This window comes from Oncorhynchus keta, chromosome 8, assembly GCF_023373465.1.
Source record: "Oncorhynchus keta strain PuntledgeMale-10-30-2019 chromosome 8, Oket_V2, whole genome shotgun sequence".
NCBI classification, from domain to species: domain Eukaryota; kingdom Metazoa; phylum Chordata; class Actinopteri; order Salmoniformes; family Salmonidae; genus Oncorhynchus; species Oncorhynchus keta.
The window spans coordinates 33,643,545-33,669,001 of NC_068428.1; the positions used below are offsets into that span (position 1 = coordinate 33,643,545).

Here is a 25,457-nt window from a genome sequence, read left to right on the forward strand (position 1 = left end):
GTTGAGTAAAAGGAAAGATACCTTGAGTAAAAAGAAAGATACCTTGAGTAAAAAGAAAGATACCTTGAGTAAAAAGAAAGATACCTTGAGTAAAAAGAGAGATACCTTGAGTAAAAAGAAAGATACCTTAATAAAAAATGACTCAAGTAAAAGTGAAAGTCACCCAGTAAAATCATACTTGAGTAAAAGTCTAAAAGTATTTGGTTTTAAATATATATATATATATATATATATATATATATATATATATATATATATATATATATATATATGTAACGGCGTTCTTCGTTTGTCGAAAGAGAGTCGGACCGAAATGCAGCGTGGTTGTTACTCATGATCTTTAATGAAGGATCGCGATACATGAACATAACTTATACAAATACAAAAACAACAAAACGGAAAGTGAAACCTAATTACAGCCTATCTGGTGAAACTACACAGAGACAGGAACAATCACCCACGAAATACAAAGCGAAACCCAGGCTACCTAAAGACGGTTCCCAATCAGAGACAACGAGAATCACCTGACTCTGATTGAGAACCGCCTCAGGCAGCCAAGCCCATACAACACCCCTACTCAGCCACAATCACAATTATCACAAAACCCCAATATGGAATACAACAAAACAAACCCATGTCACACCCTGGCCTGACCAAACAATCACCGAAAACACAAAACACTAAGACCAAGGCATGACAGAACCCCCCTACGGTGCGGACTCCCGGACGCACCTCAAAACCATAGGGAGGGTCCGGGTGGGCGTCTGTCCATGGTGGCGGTTCCGGCTCGGGACGTGGAAGCCACTCCATTAAAGTCATAGTTCCTCCCCTTCGCGTCCCGGGATAATCCACCCTCGCCGCCGACCATGGCCTAATAGTCCTCACCCAGAACCCCACTGAACTGAGGAGCAGCTCGTGACTGAGGGGCAGCTCGGGACTGAGGGGCAGCTCGGGACTGAGGCAGCTCGGGACTGAGGGGAAGCTCGGGACTGAGGGGCGGCTCGGGACTGAGGGGCAGCTCGGGACTGAGGGGAAGCTCGGGACTGTGGGGCAGCTCGGGACTGAGAGAAAGCCCAGTACTGAGAGGAAGCCCAGTACTGAGATGAAGCTCAGGCAGGTAGTAGGCTCCGGTAGATCCTGGCTGGCTGGCGGATCTGGAAGATTCTGGTTGACTAGCAGATCTGGAAGAGACTGGTTGACTGGCAGATCTGGAAGAGACTGGTTGACTGGCAGATCTGGAAGAATCTGGTTGACTGGCAGATCTAGAAGATCATGGCTGACTGGCGGATATAGCTGCTCTATGCAGACTGACAGCTCCTTGCAGACTGACAGCTCTGGCTGCTCCATGCAGGCTGACAGCTCCTTGCAGACTGACAGCTCCTTGCAGACTGACAGCTCCTTGCAGACTGACAGCTCCTTGCAGACTGACAGCTCCTTGCAGACTGGCAGCTCTTTGCAGACTGACAGCTCTGGCTGCTTCATGCAGACTGACAGCTCTGGCTGCCTCATACAGACTGACAGCTCTGACTGCTCCATGCAGGCTGACAGCACCCTGTAGACTGACAGCTCCTTGTAGACTGACAGCTCCTTGCAGACTGACAGCTCCTTGCAGACTGACAGCTCCTTGCAGACTGGCAGCTCTTTGCAGACTGACAGCTCTGGCTGCTTCATGCAGACTGACAGCTCTGGCTGCTCCGAACAGGCAGGAGACTCCAGCAGTGCTGTAGAGGAGGAAGGCTCTGATAGCGCTGAACAGGCGGGAGACTCCGACAGCACAGGAGAGGCGAGGCGCACTGTAGGCCTGATGCGTGGTGCTGGCACTGGTGATACTGGAGCGAGGACACACGCAGGAAGCCTGGTACGGGGAGCTGCTACCGGAGGACTGGTGTGTGGAGGTGGCTCTGGATAGACCGGACCGCGCAGGCGCACTGGAGCTCTTGAGGACCGAGCCTGCCCAACCTTACCTGGCTCGATGCCCACTCTAGCCCGGCCAATACGAAGGGCTGGTATGAACCGCACCGGGCTATGCACCTGCACTGGAAACACCGTGCGCTCCATAGCATAACACGGTGCCTGCCCGGTCTCTCTAGCCCCCCGGTAAGCACAGGGATTTTGCGCAGGTCTCCTACCTGGCGTAGCCATACTCCCTGTAAGCCCCCCCCCCAATAATTTTTTTGGGCTGCTTTTCGGGCTTCCATCCGCGTCGCCGTGCTGCCTCCTCATACCAGCGCCTGACCGCTTTTTCCGCCTCCAGTTCTTCCTTGGGACGGCGATATTCTCCAGGCTGAGCCCAGGGTCCTTTTCCGTCTAATATCTCCTCCCAAGTCCAGAAGTCCTTTGATCGCTGCTCCTCACGATTAACAAGGAGAGTTGGCTCAGGTCTGAATCCTGACTCTGCCACTCTCTCCCTGAGCCCTCCCCCAATACATTTTTGGGGGTGATTTTTGGGTTTCTTTCTGCGCCGCCGTGTCTTTCTCTTCGACTCCATTCTCCTATAGCCCTCTTCGCACTGCTCCAGCGAATCCCAGGCGGGCTCCGGCACTCTCTCTGGGTCGACCACCCACCTGTCTATTTCTTCCCACGTCGTATACTCCAAGCTTCTGCTGTCCATAACGTCCTCCCTTCGCTGCTGCCTGTTACCACGCTGCTCGGTCCGTGTGAGGTGGGTGATTCTGTAACGGCGTTCTTCGTTTGTCGAAAGAGAGTCGGACCAAAATGCAGCGTGGTTGTTACTCATGATCTTTAATGAAGGATCGCGATACATGAACATAACTTATACAAATACAAAAACAACAAAACGGAACGTGAAACCTAATTACAGCCTATCTGGTGAAACTACACAGAGACAGGAACAATCACCCACGAAATACAAAGCGAAACCCAGGCTACCTAAATACGGTTCCCAATCAGAGACAACGAGAATCACCTGACTCTGATTGAGAACCGCCTCAGCCCATACAACACCCCTACTCAGCCGCAATCCCAATAACCACAAAACCCCAATACGGAATACAACAAAACAAACCCATGTCACACCCTGGCCTGACCAAACAATCACCGAAAACACAAAACACTAAGACCAAGGCGTGACAATATATATATATATATAAGTGTCAAAAGTAAATGAAATTGCTAAAATGTACTTAAGTATCAAAAGTACATGTAAAAATATAAACCATTTAAAATTCCTTACATTAAGCCAACCAGACGGCACAATTGTTTTTATTGATGGATAGCCAAGGGCACACTCCAACACTCAGACATAATTTACAAACCAAGCATTTCTGTTTATTGAGTCCTTCAGATCAGAGGCAGTAGGGATGACCAGGGATGTTCTCTTGATAAGTGTGTGAATTGGACCATTTTCCTGTCAAAATGTAACGAGTACTTTTGGTTGTCAGGGAAAATGTATGGAGTAAAAAGTATATTATTTTCTTTAGGAATGTAGTGAAGTAAAAGTAAAAGTTCTCAAAAGTATAATAGAAAAGTAAAGCACAGATACCCCAAAAATGACTGAAGTAGTATTTTAAAGTATTTTTGCTTAAGTACTTTACACAACTGTGAGAGGATACAAACGCTCCACACCGCGTGGCCGCGGCCACCCTAATCTGGTGGTCCCAGCGCGCACGACCCACGTGGAGTTCCAGGTCTCCGGTAGCCTCTGGAACTGCCGATCTGCGGACAACAAGGCAGAGTTCATCTCAGCCTATGCCTCCCTCCAGTCCCTCGACTTCTTGGCACTGACGGAAACATGGATCACCACAGATAACACTGCTACTCCTACTGCTCTCTCCTCGTCCGCCCACGTGTTCTCGCACACCCCGAGAGCTTCTGGTCAGCGGGGTGGTGGCACCGGGATCCTCATCTCTCCCAAGTGGTCATTCTCTCTTTCTCCCCTTACCCATCTGTCTATCGCCTCCTTTGAAATCCATGCTGTCACAGTTACCAGCCCTTTCAAGCTTAACATCCTTATCATTTATCGCCCTCCAGGTTCCCTCGGAGAGTTCATCAATGAGCTTGATGCCTTGATAAGCTCCTTTCCTGAGGACGGCTCACCTCTCACAGTTCTGGGCGACTTTAACCTCCCCACGTCTACCTACGACTCATTCCTCTCTGCCTCCTTCTTTCCACTCCTCTCCTCTTTTGACCTCACCCTCTCACCTTCCCCCCCTACTCACAAGGCAGGCAATACGCTCGACCTCATCTTTACTAGATGCTGTTCTTCCACTAACCTCATTGCAACTCCCCTCCAAGTCTCCGACCACTACCTTGTATCCTTTTCCCTCTCTCTCTCATCCAACACTTCCCACACTGCCCCTACTCGGATGGTATCGCGCCGTCCCAACCTTCGCTCTCTCTCCCCGCTACTCTCTCCTCTTCCATCCTATCATCTCTTCCCTCTGCTCAAACCTTCTCCAACCTATCTCCTGATTCTGCCTCCTCAACCCTCCTCTCCTCCCTTTCTGCATCCTTTGACTCTCTATGTCCCCTATCCTCCAGGCCGGCTCGGTCCTCCCCTCCCGCTCCGTGGCTCGACGACTCATTGCGAGCTCACAGAACAGGGCTCCGGGCAGCCGAGCGGAAATGGAGGAAAACTCGCCTCCCTGCGGACCTGGCATCCTTTCACTCCCTCCTCTCTACATTTTCCTCCTCTGTCTCTGCTGCTAAAGCCACTTTCTACCACTCTAAATTCCAAGCATCTGCCTCTAACCCTAGGAAGCTCTTTGCCACCTTCTCCTCCCTCCTGAATCCTCCTCCTCCCCTCCCCCTCCTCCTCTCTGCAGATGACTTCGTCAACCATTTTGAAAAGAAGGTCGACGACATCCGATCCTCGTTTGCTAAGTCAAACGACACCGCTGGTTCTGCTCACACTGCCCTACCCTGTGCTCTGACCTCTTTCTCCCTCTCTCTCCAGATGAAATCTTGCGTCTTGTGACGGCCGGCCGCCCAACAACCTGCCCGCTTGACCCTATCCCCTCCTCTCTTCTCCAGACCATTTCCGGAGACCTTCTCCCTTACCTCACCTCGCTCATCAACTCATCCCTGACCGCTGGCTACGTCCCTTCCGTCTTCAAGAGAGCGAGAGTTGCACCCCTTCTGAAAAAACCTACACTCGATCCCTCCGATGTCAACAACTACAGACCAGTATCCCTTCTTTCTTTTCTCTCCAAGACTCTTGAATGTGCCGTCCTTGGCCAGCTCTGCCGCTATCTCTCTCAGAATGACCTTCTTGATCCAAATCAGTCAGGTTTAGTCTAGTCATTCAACTGAGACTGCTCTTCTCTGCATCACGGAGGCGCTCCGCACTGCTAAAGCTAACTCTCTCTCCTCTGCTCTCATCCTTCTAGACCTATCGGCTGCCTTCGATACTGTGAACCATCAGATCCTCCTCTCCACCCTCTCCGAGTTGGGCATCTCCGGCGCGGCCCACGCTTGGATTGCGTCCTACCTGACAGGTCGCTCCTACCAGGTGGCGTGGCGAGAATCTGTCTCCTCACCACGCGCTCTCACCACTGGTGTCCCCCAGGGCTCTGTTCTAGGCCCTCTCCTATTCTCGCTATACACCAAGTCACTTGGCTCTGTCATAACCTCACATGGTCTCTCCTATCATTGCAACTCGCTGTTGGCTGGGCTCCCTGCCTGTGCCATTAAACCCCTACAACTCATCCAGAACGCCGCAGCCCGTCTGGTGTTCAACCTTCCCAAGTTCTCTCACGTGACCCCGCTCCTCCGCTCTCTCCACTGGCTTCCAGTTGAAGCTCGCATCCGCTACAAGACCATGGTGCTTGCCTACGGAGCTGTGAGGGGAACGGCACCTCAGTACCTCCAGGCTCTGATCAGGCCCTACACCCAAACAAGGGCACTGCGTTCATCCACCTCTGGCCTGCTCGCCTCCCTACCACTGAGGAAGTACAGTTCCCGCTCAGCCCAGTCAAAACTGTTCGCTGCTCTGGCCCCCAATGGTGGAACAAACTCCCTCACGACGCCAGGACAGCGGAGTCAATCACCACCTTCCGGAGACACCTGAAACCCCACCTCTTTAAGGAATACCTAGGATAGGATAAGTAATCCTTCTCACCCCCCCCCCCCTAAAAGATTTAGATGCACTATTGTAAAGTGGCTGTTCCACTGGATGTCATAAGGTGAATGCACCAATTTGTAAGTCGCTCTGGATAAGAGCGTCTGCTAAATGACTTAAATGTAAATGATAAGGAGACTTTAGGACTAACCTTTTTATTTACTGCCACAGAGATGAACACTCAACACAGACACTTCTTCCTGGTTAAATTAATAACCCCAGTTTTAACAGGCTATGGCTCTTCCTGGTTAATGACCCCAGTGTTTACAGACTATAACTCTTCCTGGTTAATAAGCCCAGTGTTTACAGACTATAGCCCTTCCTGGTTAATAACCCCAGTGTTTACAGACTATATCTCTTCCTGGTTAATAAGCCCAGTGTTTACAGACTATAGCTCTTCCTGGTTAATAACCCCAGTGTTTACAGACTATAGCTCTTCCTGGTTAATAACCCCAGTGTTTACAGACTATAGCTCTTCCTGGTTAATAACCCCAGTGTTTACAGACTATAACTCTTCCTGGTTAATAAACCCATTGTTTACAGACTATAACTCTTCCTGGTTAATAAGCCCAGTGTTTACAGACTATAACTCTTCCTGGTTAATAACCCCAGTGTTTACAGACTATAACTCTTTCTGGGCAGTGAAGGATAATGAGAGGAACCCTTCTTCCTGGTTAATAACCCCAGTGTTTACAGACTATAGCTCTTCCTGGTTAATAACCCCAGTGTTTACAGACTATATCTCTTCCTGGTTAATAACCCCAGTGTTTACAGACTATAGCCCTTCCTGGTTAATAACCCTAGTGTTTACAGACTATAGCTCTTCCTGGTTAATAACCCCAGTGTTTACAGACTATAACTCTTCCTGGTTAATAAACCCAGTGTTTACAGACTATAACTCTTCCTGGTTAATAACCACAGTGTTTACAGACTATGACTCTTCCTGGTTAATAAGCCCAGTGTTTACAGACTATAGCCCTTCCTGGTTAATAACCCCAGTGTTTACAGACTATAGCTCTTCCTGGTTAATAACCCCAGTGTTTACAGACTATAGCCCTTCCTGGTTAATAACCCCAGTGTTTACAGATTATAACTCTTCCTGGTTAATAACCCCAGTGTTTACAGACTATAACTCTTTCTGGGCAGTGAAGGATAATGAGAGGAACCCTTCTTCCTGGTTAATAAGCCCAGTTTTAACAGGCTAAGGCTCCTTCTGGGCAGTGAAGGATAATGAGAGGAACCATTCTTCCTGGTTAATAAGCCCAGTTTTAACAGGCTAAGGCTCCTTCTGGGCAGTGAAGGATAATGAGAGGAACCCTTCTTCCTGGTTAACTGTTTCCAAGGTCATTGCTGTAAATGAGAATGTGTTCTCAGTCAACTTACCTGGTAAAATAATGGTTAAATAAAACAATAAACAGCAGAACAGAGCTAGTAGCAAGGAGGTACAGTATGCCTACATCACAGGCTGGGCTCAGACAGGTACCATTGCTTCAATTATATTAAATGCAGCTGCTTGATATTTACTTTTAATTCTGATAGCCTCCTGTTATTGTTTCAAAAATATAGTTATATCAAACAGGCCATGTGAGACAAAGGTGAGCAGATGTTACTACCAGATTCCTTGTGAATTATCATCAGGTCAATGTAGTCCTGCAGGCAGTGAGGAAATGCATTATCATCTTACTTTGTTGACACCCTGTCACACACTTCAAGAAGAAGTGATTCATCATACATTTACTGACACTGTACATTATCTAGTATCAAAGACACCAAACACCAGTTGCTTGTTTTGTGGACTTCTGCCACCCAGAATACAGTACAATGAATTATGACAGTTAACACTGCTTTATGTGATGAAAGGAACAGCTCAGGGGATTATTTGTACGGGAGTCCCAGATACGGTGTTCATTATTGAGCTCACCGTTTGCAGAGAGGCTGCAGCATGCTGATGGCCCTGAGGATGGTGACATTGTCATACAACATTTCTAAACCGCTATTTTACGAAACTGTTGGATGAGTCACTGAAGGAGAAAGGCTGTGATTCATTGCAGTGACAAAAATAGACTTCATCACCAATAAGTCGTGTAACTCGGGAACTCAATAGTCACACACATGTATTCAGGCATTCATTTATTAATGTGTTCATGCATCAACTGAACCATTCATTAATGAATTCATATTTAATATTGCTTATTGTTGAATAATCTCCCTAATCCTTTCAAGGTCACACACGGCTGCACACATTGCCGGTGACTGGCTGACACATCTTTAACATAATTACACTACTGGTAAAAAAAATCAGGGACAACATGAACTAAATCCATTCACAATGTTAACGAGCAGATTGTGTGATAGATCTAATTAGTCATTAGATGTGATAAGACTCCACATGAAACAAATAGAACTCTGCATTTACTCTCACTTTAGATGGATTCCTTCCCACTAGAAAAGGTTGTCGTTTTTTCCGCAAGACTTTGTGGGTGGATAGGAAATTGAGTAGGACGGGTGACACAGTCGTACATGATTCATTTTTTAAATTCTATCCCTGAGCTTTAATGGTGTGCCGCTTCAAAGTCAGAAAGGTAGTGTGAAACTGACATCTTAAGCAGCCTCCCATTCAGAGTGGATTTGAAAACGTACAACACCTGTACCCAACAAGAGATGCCATATTGCATCCTTGCCTCCCTACAGAAAGCAAACAGTGAGACAGACACAAACCCTGTGTGCCTGCCGACGTTGCACTGCAACTTGACAAGCAGGAGTCGTGTGAGTCTCTCTGTATTCAGGAGGTGTGTTGTAGCCAACAGACGATGGGAAAGGCAGGAGAGGTTGGGCTGTAAAACTCCCTGAAAGAAGATGATATGTCTATCTGTCATTGGCCTCTCTTTGCATTGGGTATTTCCCATGTTAAACTCCTACCTTCAGTCACCAGAGAACCATGTTTAACTCCTACCCTCCAAGTCACCAGAACCATGTTTAACTCCTACCCTCCAAGTAACCAGAACCATGTTTAACTCCTACTCTCCAAGTAACCAGAAAACCATGTTTAACTCCTACCCTCCAAGTAACCAGAACCATGTTTAACTCCTACTCTCCAAGTCACCAGAGAACCATGTTTAACTCCTACCCTCCAAGTCACCAGAACCATGTTTAAGTACTACCCTCCAAGTAACCAGAACCATGTTTAACTCCTACCCTCCAAGTCACCAGAGAACCATGTTTAAGTCCTACCCTCCAAGTCACCAGAACCATGTTTAAGTACTACCCTCCAAGTCACCAGAACCATGTTTAACTCCTACCCTCCAAGTCACCAGAGAACCATGTTTAACTCCTACTCTCCAAGTAACCAGAACCATGTTTTTATCTCCTACCCTCAGTCACCAGAGAACTATGTTTAACTCCAACCCTCCAAGTAACCAGAACCATGTTTAACTCCTACCCTCCAAGTCACCAGAGAACCATGTTTAACTCCTACCCTCCAAGTAACAAGAACCATGTTTAACTCCTACCCTCAAAGTAACCAGAACCATGTTTAACTCCTACCTCCAAGTCACCAGAGAACCATGTTTAACTCCTACCCCCTCCAGAAAGTAAACCCTCCACCAGAACCATGTTTAACTCCTACCCTCAGAACCAGTCACCAGAGAACCATGTTTAACTCCTACCCTCCAAGTAACCAGAACCATGTTTAACTCCTACCCTCCAAGTAACCAGAACCATGTTTAACTCCTACCCTCCAAGTAACCAGAACCCCTCCAAGTCACCAGAGAACCATGTTTAACTCCTACCCTCCAAGTCACCAGAGAACCATGTTTAACTCCTACCCTCCAAGTAACCAGAACCATGTTTAACTCCTACCCTCCAAGTCACCAGAACCATGTTTAACTCCTACCCTCCAAGTCACCAGAGAACCATGTTTAACTCCTACCCTCCTCCAGAACCATGTTTAACTCCTACCCTCCAGTAACCAGAACCATGTTTAACTAACCAGAACCATGTTTAACTCCTACCCTCCAAGTCACCAGAGAACCATGTTTAACTACCCCAAGTAACCAGAACCATGTTTAACTCCCAAGTCACCAGAACCATGTTTAACTCCTACCCTCCAAGTAACCAGAACCATGTTTAACTCCTACCCTCCAAGTAACCAGAACCATGTTTAACTCCTACCCTCCAAGTAACCAGAACCATGTTTAACTCCTACCCTCCAAGTAACCAGAACCATGTTTAACTCCTACCTCCAAGTCACCAGAGAACCATGTTTAACTCCTACCCCCTAACCAGAACCATGTTTAACTCCTACCCTCCAAGTCACCAGAACCATGTTTAACTCCTACCCTCCAAGTAACCAGAACCATGTTTTCCTACCCTCCAAGTAACCAGAACCATGTTTAACTCCTACCTTCCAAGTAACCAGAACCATGTTTAACTACTACCCTCAAGTCACCAGAACCATGTTTAACTCCTACCCTCCAAGTCACCAGAGAACCATGTTTAACTCCTACCCTCCAAGTAACCAGAACCATGTTTAACTCCTACCCTCCAAGTAACCAGAACCATGTTTAACTCCTACCCTCCAAGTAACCAGAACCATGTTTAACTCCTACCCTCCAAGTAACCACATGTTTAACTCCTACCCTCTCAGTCACCAGAACCATGATTTAACCCTCCAAGTAGCCAGAACCATGTTTAACTCCTACCCTCCAAGTAACCAGAACCATGTTAACTCCTACCCTCTCAGAACCAGAACCATGTTTAACTCCTACCCTCCAAGTAACCAGAACCATGTTTAACTCCTACCCTCCAAGTCACCAGAGAACCATGTTTAACTCCTACCCTCCAAGTCACCAGAGAACCATGTTTACCTCCTACCCTCCAAGTAACCAGAACCATGTTTAACTCCTACCCTCCAAGTAACCAGAACCATGTTTAACTCCTACCCTCCAAGTAACCAGAACCATGTTTAACTCCTACCCTCCAAGTAACCAGAACCATGTTTAACTCCTACCCTCCAAGTCACCAGAGAACCATGTTTAACTCCTACCCTCCAAGTAACCAGAACCATGTTTAACTCCTACCCTCCAAGTAACCAGAACCATGTTTAACCTACCCCAAGTCACCAGAGAACCATGTTTAACTCCTACCCTCCAAGTCACCAGAGAACCATGTTTAACTCCTACCCTCCAAGTAACCAGAACCATGTTTAACTCCTACCCTCCAAGTAACCAGAACCATGTTTAACTCCTACCCTCCAAGTCACCAGAACCATGTTTAACTCCTACCCTCCAAGTAACCAGAACCATGTTTAACTCCTACCCTCCAAGTCACCAGAGAACCATGTTTAACTCCTACCCTCCATGTTTAACTCCTACCCTCCAAGTAACCAGAACCATGTTTAACTCCTACCCTCCAAGTAACCAGAACCATGTTTAACTCCTACCCTCCAAGTAACCAGAACCATGTTTAACTCCTACCCTCCAAGTAACCAGAACCATGTTTAACTCCTACACTCCAAGTCACCAGAACCATGTTTAACTCCTACCCTCCAAGTAACCAGAACCATGTTTAACTCCTACCCTCCAAGTAACCAGAACCATGTTTTTATCTCCTACCCTTCAAGTAACCAGAACCATGTTTAACTCCTACCCTCCAAGTCACCAGAGAACCATGTTTAACTCCTACCCTCCAAGTAACCAGAACCATGTTTAACTCCTACCCTCCAAGTCACCAGAGAACCATGTTTAACACCCTACCCTCCAAGTCACCAGAGAACCATGTTTAACTCCTACCCTCCAAGTCACCAGAACCATGTTTAAGTCCTACCCTCCAAGTAACCAGAACCATGTTTAACTCCTTCCTTCCATGTAACCAGAACCATGTTTAACTACTACCCTTCAAGTCACCAGAGAACCATGTTTAACTCCTACCCTCCAAGTAACCAGAACCATGTTTAACTCCTACCCTCCAAGTAACCAGAACCATGTTTAACTACTACCCTTCAAGTCACCAGAGAACCATGTTTAACTCCTACCCTCCAAGTCACCAGAGAACCATGTTTACCTCCTACCCTCCAAGTAACCAGAACCATGTTTAACTCCTACCCTCCAAGTAACCAGAACCATGTTTAACTCCTACCCTCCAAGTCACCAGAGAACCATGTTTAACTCCTACCCTCCAAGTAACCAGAACCATGTTTATCTCCTACCCTCCATGTAACCAGAACCATGTTTAACTCCTACCCTCAAAGTAACCAGAACCATGTTTAACTCCTACACTCCAAGTCACCAGAGAACCATGTTTAACTCTTACCCTCAAAGTAACCAGAACCATGTTTAACTCCTACCCTCCAAGTAACCAGAACCATGTTTAACTCCTACCCTCCAAGTAACCAGAACCATGTTTAACTCCTACCCTCCAAGTAACCAGAACCATGTTTTTATCTCCTAGCCTTCAAGTAACCAGAACCATGTTTAACTCCTACCCTCCAAGTCACCAGAACCATGTTTAAGTCCTACCCTCCAAGTAACCAGAACCATGTTTAACTCCTACCCTCCATGTAACCAGAACCATGTTTAACTCCTACCCTCAAAGTAACCAGAACCATGTTTAACTCCTACACTCCAAGTCACCAGAGAACCATGTTTAACTCTTACCCTCCAAGTAACCAGAACCATGTTTAACTCCTACCCTCCAAGTAACCAGAACCATGTTTAACTCCTACCCTCCCAGTAACCAGAACCATGTTTTTATCTCCTACCCTTCAAGTAACCAGAACCATGTTTAACTCCTACCCTCCAAGTAACCAGAACCATGTTTAAGTCCTACCCTCCAAGTAACCAGAACCATGTTTAACTCCTTCCTTCCATGTAACCAGAACCATGTTTAACTACTACCCTTCAAGTCACCAGAGAACCATGTTTAACTCCTACCCTCCAAGTCACCAGAGAACCATGTTTACCTCCTACCCTCCAAGTAACCAGAACCATGTTTAACTCCTACCCTCCAAGTAACCAGAACCATGTTTAACTCCTACCCTCCAAGTCACCAGAGAACCATGTTTAACTCCTACCCTCCAAGTAACCAGAACCATGTTTATCTCCTACCCTCCAAGTAACCAGAACCATGTTTAACTCCTACCCTCCAAGTAACCAGAACCATGTTTAACTCCTACCCTCCAAGTCACCAGAGAACCATGTTTAACTCCTACCCTCCAAGTAACCAGAACCATGTTTAACTCCTACCCTCCAAGTAACCAGAACCATGAGAACCATGTTTAACTCCTACCCTCCACCAGAACCATGTTTAACTCCTACCCCAAGTAACCAGAACCATGTTTAACTCCTACCCTCCAAGTAACCAGAACCATGTTTAACTCCTACCCTCCAAGTCAACCAGAACCATGTTTAACTCCTACCCTCCAAGTAACAAGAACCATGTTTAACTCCTACCCTCCAAGTAACCAGAACCATGTTTAAACCCTCCTAACCAGAACTACCCTCCAAGTAACCAGAACCATGTTTAACTCCTACCCTCCAAGTAACCAGAACCATGTTTAACTCCTCCCCTCCAAGTCACCAGAGAACCATGTTTAACTCCTACCCACCAAGTAACAAGAACCATGTTTAACTCCTACCCTCCAAGTCACCAGAGAACCATGTTTAACTCCTACCCTCCAAGTGACCAGAACCATGTTTAACTCCTACCCTCCAAGTAACCAGAACCATGTTTAACTCCTTCCTTCCATGTAACCAGAACCATGTTTAACTACTACCCTTCAAGTCACCAGAGAACCATGTTTAACTCCTACCCTCCAAGTCACCAGAGAACCATGTTTACCTCCTACCCTCCAAGTAACCAGAACCATGTTTAACTCCTACCCTCCAGAACCATGTTTAACTCCTACCCTCCAGAACCATGTTTAACCTCTACCCTTAACCAGAACCATGTTTAACTCCTACCCTCCAGTCACCAGAACCATGATTAACTCCAACCCTCCAAGTAGCCAGAACCATGTTTAACTCCTACCCTCCAAGTAACCAGAACCATGTTTAACTCCTACCCTCCAAGTCACCAGAACCATGTTTAACTCCTACCCTCCAAGTAACAAGAACCATGTTTAACTCCTACCCTCCAAGTCACCAGAGAACCATGTTTAACTCCTACCCTCCAAGTCACCAGAGAACCATGTTTACCTCCTACCCTCCAAGTAACCAGAACCATGTTTAACTCCTACCCTCCAAGTAACCAGAACCATGTTTAACTCCTACACTCCAAGTAACCAGAACCATGTTTTTATCTCCTACCCTCCAAGTAACCAGAACCATGTTTAACTCCTACCCTCCAAGTCACCAGAGAACCATGTTTAACTCCTACCCTCCAAGTAACCAGAACCATGTTTAACTCCTACCCTCCAAGTAACCAGAACCATGTTTAACTCCTACCCTCCAAGTCACCAGAGAACCATGTTTAACTCCTACCCTCCAAGTCACCAGAGAACCATGTTTACCTCCTACCCTCCAAGTAACCAGAACCATGTTTAACTCCTACCCTCCAAGTAACCAGAACCATGTTTAACTCCTACCCTCCAAGTCACCAGAGAACCATGTTTAACTCCTACCCTCCAAGTAACCAGAACCATGTTTAACTCCTACCCTCCAAGTCACCAGAGAACCATGTTTAACTCCTACCCTCCAAGTAACCAGAACCATGTTTAACTCCTACCCTCCAAGTAACCAGAACCATGTTTAAGTCCTACCCTCCAAGTAACCAGAACCATGTTTAACTCCTACCCTCCAAGTAACCAGAACCATGTTTAACTCCTACCCTCCAAGTAACCAGAACCATGTTTAACTCCTACCCTCCAAGTCACCAGAACCATGTTTAACTCCTACCCTCCAAGTAACCAGAACCATGTTTAACTCCTACCCTCCAAGTAACCAGAACCATGTTTAACTCCTACCCTCCAAGTCACCAGAGAACCATGTTTAACTCCTACCCTCAAAGTAACCAGAACCATGTTTAACTCCTACCCTCCAAGTCACCAGAGAACCATGTTTAACACCCTACCCTCCAAGTCACCAGAGAACCATGTTTAACTCCTACCCTCCAAGTCACCAGAACCATGTTTAACTCCTACCCTCCAAGTAACCAGAACCATGTTTAACTCCTTCCTTCCATGTAACCAGAACCATGTTTAACTACTACCCTTCAAGTCACCAGAGAACCATGTTTAACTCCTACCCTCCAAGTCACCAGAGAACCATGTTTAACTCCTACCCTCCAAGTAACCAGAACCATGTTTAACTCCTACCCTCCAAGTAACCAGAACCATGTTTAACTCCTACCCTCCAAGTCACCAGAGAACCATGTTTAACTCCTACCCTCCAAGTAACCAGAACCATGTTTAACTCCTACCCTCCAAGTAACCAGAACCATGTTTAACTCCTACCCTCCAAGTCACCAGAGAACCATGTTTAACTCCTACCCTCCAAGTAACCAGAACCATGTTTAACTCCTACCCTCCAAGTAACCAGAACCATGTTTAACTCCTACCCTCCAAGTAACCAGAACCATGTTTAACTCCTACCCTCCAAGTAACCAGAACCATGTTTTTATCTCCTACCCTTCAAGTAACCAGAACCATGTTTAACTCCTACCCTCCAAGTAACCAGAACCATGTTTAACTCCTCCCCTCCAAGTCACCAGAGAACCATGTTTAACTCCTACCCTCCAAGTAACAAGAACCATGTTTAACTCCTACCCTCCAAGTCACCAGAGAACCATGTTTAACTCCTACCCTCCAAGTAACCAGAACCATGTTTAACTCCTACCCTCCAAGTAACCAGAACCATGTTTAACTCCTTCCTTCCAGGTAACCAGAACCATGTTTAACTACTACCCTTCAAGTCACCAGAGAACCATGTTTAACTCCTACCCTCCAAGTCACCAGAGAACCATGTTTACCTCCTACCCTCCAAGTAACCAGAACCATGTTTAACTCCTACCCTTCAAGTAACCAGAACCATGTTTAACTCCTACCCTCCAAGTAACCAGAACCATGTTTAACCTCTTCCCTCCAAGTAACCAGAAAAGTCAGTCACCAGAACCATGTTTAACTCCAACCCTCCAAGTAACCAGAACCATGTTTAACTCCTACCCTCCAAGTAACCAGAACCATGTTAACTCCTACCCTCTCAGTCACCAGAACCATGTTTAACTCCTACCCTCCAAGTAACCAGAACCATGTTTAACTCCTACCCTCCAAGTAACCAGAACCATGTTTAACTCCTACCCTCCAAGTCACCAGAGAACCATGTTTAACACCCTACCCTCCAAGTCACCAGAGAACCATGTTTAACTCCTACCCTCCAAGTCACCAGAACCATGTTTAAGTCCTACCCTCCAAGTAACCAGAACCATGTTTAACTCCTTCCTTCCATGTAACCAGAACCATGTTTAACTACTACCCTTCAAGTCACCAGAGAACCATGTTTAACTCCTACCCTCCAAGTCACCAGAGAACCATGTTTACCTCCTACCCTCCAAGTAACCAGAACCATGTTTAACTCCTACCCTCCAAGTAACCAGAACCATGTTTAACTCCTACCCTCCAAGTCACCAGAGAACCATGTTTAACTCCTACCCTCCAAGTAACCAGAACCATGTTTATCTCCTACCCTCCATGTAACCAGAACCATGTTTAACTCCTACCCTCCAAGTAACCAGAACCATGTTTAACTCCTACCCTCCAAGTCACCAGAACCATGTTTAACTCCTACCCTCAAAGTAACCAGAACCATGTTTAACTCCTACCCTCCAAGTAACCAGAACCATGTTTAACTCCTACCCTCCAAGTAACCAGAACCATGTTTAACTCCTACCCTCCAAGTAACCAGAACCATGTTTTTATCTCCTAGCCTTCAAGTAACCAGAACCATGTTTAACTCCTACCCTCCAAGTAACCAGAACCATGTTTAACTACTCCCCTCCAAGTCAGCAGAGAACCATGTTTAACTCCTACCCTCCAAGTCACCAGAGAACCATGTTTACCTCCTTCCCTCCAAGTAACCAGAACCATGTTTAACTCCTACCCTTCAAGTAACCAGAACCATGTTTAACTCCTACCCTCCAAGTAACCAGAACCATGTTTAACCTCTACCCTCCAAGTAACCAGAACCATGTTTAACTCCTACCCTCCAAGTAACCAGAACCATGTTTAACTCCTACACTCCAAGTAACCAGAACCATGTTTTTATCTCCTACCCTCCAAGTAACCAGAACCATGTTTAACTCCTACCCTCCAAGTCAACAGAGAACCATGTTTAACTCTTTCCTTCCAGGTAACCAGAACCATGTTTAACTACTACCCTTCAAGTCACCAGAGAACCATGTTTAACTCCTACCCTCCAAGTCACCAGAGAACCATGTTTACCTCCTACCCTCCAAGTAACCAGAACCATGTTTAACTCCTACCCTTCAAGTAACCAGAACCATGTTTAACTCCTACCCTCCAAGTAACCAGAACCATGTTTAACCTCTACCCTCCAAGTAACCAGAACCATGTTTAACTCCTACCCTCTCAGTCACCAGAACCATGATTAACTCCAACCCTCCAAGTAACCAGAACCATGTTTAACTCCTACCCTCCAAGTAACCAGAACCATGTTAACTCCTACCCTCTCAGTCACCAGAACCATGTTTAACTCCTACCCTCCAAGTAACCAGAACCATGTTTAACTCCTACCCTCCAAGTCACCAGAGAACCATGTTTAACTCCTACAAGTCACCAGAGAACCATGTTAACTCCTACCCTCCAAGTAACCAGAACCATGTTTAACTCCTACCCTCCAAGTAACCAGAACCATGTTTAACTCCTACACTCCAAGTAACCAGAACCATGTTTTTATCTCCTACCCTCCAAGTAACCAGAACCATGTTTAACTCCTACCCTCCAAGTCAACAGAGAACCATGTTTAACTCCTTCCTTCCATGTAACCAGAACCATGTTTAACTACTACCCTTCAAGTCACCAGAGAACCATGTTTAACTCCTACCCTCCAAGTCACCAGAGAACCATGTTTACCTCCTACCCTCCAAGTAACCAGAACCATGTTTAACTCCTACCCTTCAAGTAACCAGAACCATGTTTAACTCCTACCCTCCAAGTAACCAGAACCATGTTTAACCTCTACCCTCCAAGTAACCAGAACCATGTTTAACTCCTACCCTCTCAGTCACCAGAACCATGATTAACTCCAACCCTCCAAGTAACCAGAACCATGTTTAACTCCTACCCTCCAAGTAACCAGAACCATGTTTAACTCCTACCCTCCAAGTAACCAGAACCATGTTTAACTCCTACCCTCCAAGTAACCAGAACCATGTTTAACTCCTACCCTCCAGTCACCAGAACCATGTTTAACTCCTACCCTCCAAGTAACCAGAACCATGTTTAACTCCTACCCTCCAAGTAACCAGAACCATGTTATATCCTACCCTCTCAGTCACCAGAACCATGTTTAACTCCTACCCCCCAAGTAACAAGAACCATGTTTAACTCCTACCCTCCAAGTCACCAGAGAACCATGTTTAACTCCTACCCTCCAAGTCACCAGAGAACCATGTTTACCTCCTACCCTCCAAGTAACCAGAACCATGTTTAACTCCTACCCTCCAAGTAACCAGAACCATGTTTAACTCCTACCCTCCAAGTAACCAGAACCATGTTTAACTCCATCCTTCCATGTAACCAGAACCATGTTTAACTACTACCCTTCAAGTCACCAGAGAACCATGTTTAACTCCTACCCTCCAAGTCACCAGAGAACCATGTTTACCTCCTACCCTCCAAGTAACCAGAACCATGTTTAACTCCTACCCTCCAAGTAACCAAAACCATGTTTAACTCCTACCCTCCAAGTCACCAGAGAACCATGTTTAACTCCTACCCTCCAAGTAACCAGAACCATGTTTATCTCCTACCCTCCAAGTAACCAGAACCATGTTTAATTCCTACCCTCCAAGTCACCAGAGAACCATGTTTAACTCCTACCCTTCAAGTCACCAGAACCATGTTTAACTCCTACCCTCCAAGTCACCAGAACCATGTTTAAGTCCTACAAGTAACCAGAACCATGTTTAACTCCTACCCTCCATGTAACCAGAACCATGTTTAACTCCTACCCTCAAAGTAACCAGAACCATGTTTAACTCCTACACTCCAAGTCACCAGAGAACCATGTTTAACTCTTACCCTCAAAGTAACCAGAACCATGTTTAACTCCTACCCTCCAAGTAACCAGAACCATGTTTAACTCCTACCCTCCAAGTAACCAGAACCATGTTTAACTCCTACCCTCCAAGTAACCAGAACCATGTTTTTATCTCCTACCCTTCAAGTAACCAGAACCATGTTTAACTCTGACCCTCCAAGTCACCAGAACCATGTTTAACTGCTACCCTCCAAGTCACCAGAGAACCATGTTTAACACCCTACCCTCCAAGTCACCAGAGAACCATGTTTAACTCCTACCCTCCAAGTAACCAGAACCATGTTTAACTCCTTCCTTCCATGTAACCAGAACCATGTTTAACTACTACCCTTCAAGTCACCAGAGAACCATGTTTAACTCCTACCCTCCAAGTCACCAGAGAACCATGTTTACCTCCTACCCTCCAAGTAACCAGAACCATGTTTAACTCCTACCCTCCAAGTAACCAGAACCATGTTTAACTCCTACCCTCCAAGTCACCAGAGAACCATGTTTAACTCCTACCCTCCAAGTAACCAGAACCATGTTTATCTCCTACCCTCCATGTAACCAGAACCATGTTTAACTCCTACCCTCAAAGTAACCAGAACCATGTTTAACACCCTACCCTCCAAGTCACCAGAGAACCATGTTTAACTCCTACCCTCCAAGTCACCAGAACCATGTTTAAGTCCTACCCTCCAAGTAACCAGAACCATGTTTAACTCCTACCCTCCATGTAACCAGAACCATGTTTAACTCCTACCCTCCAAGTAACCAGAACCATGTTTAACTCCTACCCTCCAAGTCACCAGAGAACCATGTTTAACTCCTACCCTCCAAGTAACCAGAACCATGTTTAACTCCTACCCTCCAAGTAACCAGAACCATGTTTAACTCCTACCCTCCAAGTAACCAGAACCATGTTTAACTCCTACCCTCCAAGTAACCAGAACCATGTTTAACTCCTACCCTCCAAGTAACCAGAACCATGTTTAACTCCTTTCACCAGAACCATGTTTAACCTACCCTCCAAGTCACCAGAGAACCATGTTTAACACCCTACCCTCCAAGTCACCAGAGAACCATGTTTAACTCCTACCCTCCAAGTAACCAGAACCATGTTTAACTCCTTCCTTCCATGTAACCAGAACCATGTTTAACTCCTACCCTCCAAGTCACCAGAGAACCATGTTTAACTCCTACCCTCCAAGTCACCAGAGAACCATGTTTACCTCCTACCCTCCAAGTAACCAGAACCATGTTTAACTCCTACCCTCCAAGTAACCAAAACCATGTTTAACTCCTACCCTCCAAGTCACCAGAGAACCATGTTTAACTCCTACCCTCCAAGTAACCAGAACCATGTTTATCTCCTACCCTCCAAGTAACCAGAACCATGTTTAATTCCTACCCTCCAAGTCACCAGAGAACCATGTTTAACACCCTACCCTCCAAGTCACCAGAGAACCATGTTTAACTCCTACCCTCCAAGTCACCAGAACCATGTTTAAGTCCTACCCTCCAAGTAACCAGAACCATGTTTAACTAACCCTCCAGTAACCAGAACCATGTTTAACTCCTACCCTCCAAGTAACCAGAACCATGTTTAACTCCTACACTCCAAGTCACCAGAGAACCATGTTTAACTCCTACCCTCCAAGTAACCAGAACCATGTTTAACTCCTACCCTCCAAGTAACCAGAACCATGTTTAACTCCTACCCTCCAAGTAACCAGAACCATGTTTAACTCCTACCCTCCAAGTAACCAGAACCATGTTTAACTCCTACCCAAGTAACCAGAACCATGTTTAAGACCCTCCAAGTCACCAGAACCATGTTTAACTCCTACCCTCCAAGTCACCAGAGAACCATGTTTAACTCCTACCCTCCAAGTCACCAGAACCATGTTTAACTCCTACCCTCCAAGTAACCAGAACCATGTTTAACTCCTACCCTCCAAGTAACCAGAACCATGTTTAACTCCTACCCTCCAAGTCACCAGAGAACCATGTTTAACTCCTACCCTCCAAGTCACCAGAGAACCATGTTTAACCAGAACCATGTTTAACTCCTACCCTCAAAGTAACCAGAACCATGTTTAACTCCTACCCTCCAAGTCACCAGAGAACCATGTTTAACTCCTACCCTCCAAGTAACCAGAACCATGTTTATCTCCTACCCTCCAAGTAACCAGAACCATGTTTAACTCCTACCCTCCAAGTCACCAGAGAACCATGTTTAACTCCTACCCTCCAAGTCACCAGAACCATGTTTAACTCCTACCCTCCAAGTCACCAGAACCATGTTTAACTCCTACCCTCCAAGTAACCAGAACCATGTTTAACTCCTACCCTCCAAGTAACCAGAACCATGTTTAACTCCTACCCTCAAAGTAACCAGAACCATGTTTAACTCCTACCCTCCAAGTCACCAGAGAACCATGTTTAACTCCTACCCTCCAAGTAACCAGAACCATGTTTAACTCCTACCCTCCAAGTAACCAGAACCATGTTTAACTCCTACCCTCCAAGTAACCAGAACCATGTTTAACTCCTACCCTCCAAGTAACCAGAACCATGTTTTTATCTCCTACCCTTCAAGTAACCAGAACCATGTTTAACTCCTACCCTCCAAGTAACCAGAACCATGTTTAACTCCTACCCTCCAAGTCACCAGAGAACCATGTTTAACTCCTACCCTCCAAGTCACCAGAGAACCATGTTTAACTCCTACCCTCCAAGTAACCAGAACCATGTTTAACTCCTTCCTTCCATGTAACCAGAACCATGTTTAACTACTACCCTTCAAGTCACCAGAGAACCATGTTTAACTCCTACCCTCCAAGTCACCAGAGAACCATGTTTACCTCCTACCCTCCAAGTAACCAGAACCATGTTTAACTCCTACCCTCCAAGTAACCAGAACCATGTTTAACTCCTACCCTCCAAGTAACCAGAACCATGTTTAACTCCTACCCTCCAAGTAACCAGAACCATGTTTAACTCCTACCCTCCAAGTAACCAGAACCATGTTTAACTCCTACCCTCCAAGTAACCAGAACCATGTTTAACTCCTACCCTCCAAGTAACCAGAACCATGTTTAACTCCTACCCTCCAAGTCACCAGAGAACCATGTTTAACTCCTACCCTCCAAGTAACCAGAACCATGTTTAACTCCTACCCTCCAAGTAACCAGAACCATGTTTAACTCCTACCCTCCAAGTCACCAGAGAACCATGTTTAACTCCTACCCTCCAAGTCACCAGAGAACCATGTTTAACTCCTACCCTCCAAGTCACCAGAACCATGTTTAAGTCCTACCCTCCAAGTAACCAGAACCATGTTTAACTCCTACCCTCAATGTAACCAGAACCATGTTTAACTCCTACCCTCCAAGTAACCAGAACCATGTTTAACTCCTACCTCCAAGTCACCAGAGAACCATGTTTAACTCCTACCCTCAAGTAACCAGAACCATGTTTAACTCCTACCCTCCAAGTAACCAGAACCATGTTTAACTCCTACCCTCCAAGTAACCAGAACCATGTTTAACTCCTACCCTCCAAGTAACCAGAACCATGTTTAACTCCTACCCTCAAGTAACCAGAACCATGTTTAACTCCTACCCTCCAAGTCACCAGAACCATGTTTAACTCCTACCCTCCAAGTCACCAGAGAACCATGTTTAACTCCTACCCTCCAAGTCACCAGAGAACCATGTTTAACTCCTACCCTCCAAGTAACCAGAACCATGTTTAACTCCTCCTTCCAAGTAACCAGAACCATGTTTAACTCCTACCCTTCAAGTCACCAGAGAACCATGTTTAACTCCTACCCTCCAAGTCACCAGAGAACCATGTTTAACTCCTACCCTCCAAGTAACCAGAACCATGTTTAACTCCTACCCTCCAAGTAACCAGAACCATGTTTAACTCCTACCCTCCCTAACCAGAACCATGTAACCAGAGAACCATGTTTAACTCCTACCCTCCAAGTCACCAGAGAACCATGTTTAACTCCTACCCTCCAAGTAACCAGAGAACCATGTTTAACTCCTACCCTCCAAGTAACCAGAACCATGTTTAACTCCTACCCTCCAAGTCACCAGAGAACCATGTTTAACTCCTACACTCCAAGTCACCAGAGAACCATGTTTAACTCCTACCCTCCAAGTAACCAGAACCATGTTTAACTCCTACCCTCCAAGTCACCAGAGAACCATGTTTAACTCCTACCCTCCAAGTCACCAGAGAACCATGTTTAACTCCTACCCTCCAAGTCACCAGAACCATGTTTAAGTCCTACCCTCCAAGTAACCAGAACCATGTTTAACTCCTACCCTCCAAGTAACCAGAACCATGTTTAACTCCTACCCTCCAAGTAACCAGAACCATGTTTAACTCCTACCCTCCAAGTCACCAGAGAACCATGTTTAACTCCTACCCTCCAAGTCCAGAACCATGTTTAACTCCTACCCTCCAAGTAACCAGAACCATGTTTAACTCCTACCCTCCAAGTAACCAGAACCATGTTTAACTCCTACCCTCCAAGTAACCAGAACCATGTTTTTATCTCCTACCCTTCAAGTAACCAGAACCATGTTTAACTCTGACCCTCCAAGTCACCAGAACCATGTTTAACTCCTACCCTCCAAGTCACCAGAGAACCATGTTTAACTCCTACCCTCCAAGTCACCAGAACCATGTTTAAGTCCTACCCTCCAAGTAACCAGAACCATGTTTAACTCCTTCCTTCCATGTAACCAGAACCATGTTTAACTACTACCCTTCAAGTCACCAGAGAACCATGTTTAACTCCTACCCTCCAAGTCACCAGAGAACCATGTTTACCTCCTACCCTCCAAGTAACCAGAGAACCATGTTTAACTCCTACCCTCCAAGTAACCAGAACCATGTTTAACTCCTACCCTCCAAGTCACCAGAACCATGTTTAACTCCTACCCTCCAAGTAACCAGAACCATGTTTAACTCCTACCCTCCAAGTAACCAGAACCATGTTTAACTCCTACCCTCCAAGTCACCAGAGAACCATGTTTAACTCCTACCCTCCAAGTCACCAGAGAACCATGTTTACCTCCTACCCTCCAATTAACCAGAACCATGTTTAAGTCCTACCCTCCAAGTAACCAGAACCATGTTTAACTCCTACCAGTAACCAGAACCATGTTTAACTCCTACCCTCAAGTAACCAGAACCATGTTTAACTCCTACCCTCCAAGTCACCAGAACCATGTTTAACTCCTACCCTCCAAGTAACCAGAACCATGTTTAACTCCTACCCTCCAAGTAACCAGAACCATGTTTAACTCCTACCCTCCAAGTAACCAGAACCATGTTTAACTCCTACCCTCCAAGTAACCAGAACCATGTTTAACTCCTACCCTCCAAGTAACCAGAACCATGTTTAACTCCTACCCTCCAAGTAACCAGAACCATGTTTAACTCCTACCCTCCAAGTCACCAGAGAACCATGTTTAACTCCTACCCTCCAAGTCACCAGAACCATGTTTAACTCCTACCCTCCAAGTAACCAGAACCATGTTTAACTCCTTCCTTCCATGTAACCAGAACCATGTTTAACTACTACCCTTCAAGTCACCAGAGAACCATGTTTAACTCCTACCCTCCAAGTCACCAGAGAACCATGTTTAACTCCTACCCTCCAAGTAACCAGAACCATGTTTAACTCCTACCCTCCAAGTAACCAGAACCATGTTTAACTCCTACCCTCCAAGTAACCAGAACCATGTTTAACTCCTACCCTCCAAGTAACCAGAACCATGTTTAACTCCTACCCTCCAAGTCACCAGAGAACCATGTTTAACTCCTACCCTCCAAGTAACCAGAACCATGTTTAACTCCTACCCTCCAAGTAACCAGAACCATGTTTAACTCCTACCCTCCAAGTCACCAGAACCATGTTTAACTCCTACCCTCCAAGTAACCAGAACCATGTTTAACTCCTACCCTCCAAGTAACCAGAACCATGTTTAACTCCTACCCTCCAAGTCACCAGAGAACCATGTTTAACTCCTACCCTCCAAGTCACCACCAGAACCATGTTTAACTCCTACCCTCCAAGTCACCAGAACCATGTTTAAGTC

At 45.9% G+C, this 25,457-nt stretch overlaps 1 protein-coding gene across 2 annotated transcripts in view; it reads right to left on the reverse strand.

The window, feature by feature from the left end:
• LOC118387143 (disks large-associated protein 2-like) overlaps nucleotides 1-25,457 on the reverse strand; it is a 252,165-nt gene that overhangs the window by 33,927 nt on the left and 192,781 nt on the right. The gene's annotated exons all lie outside the window — the stretch shown is intronic.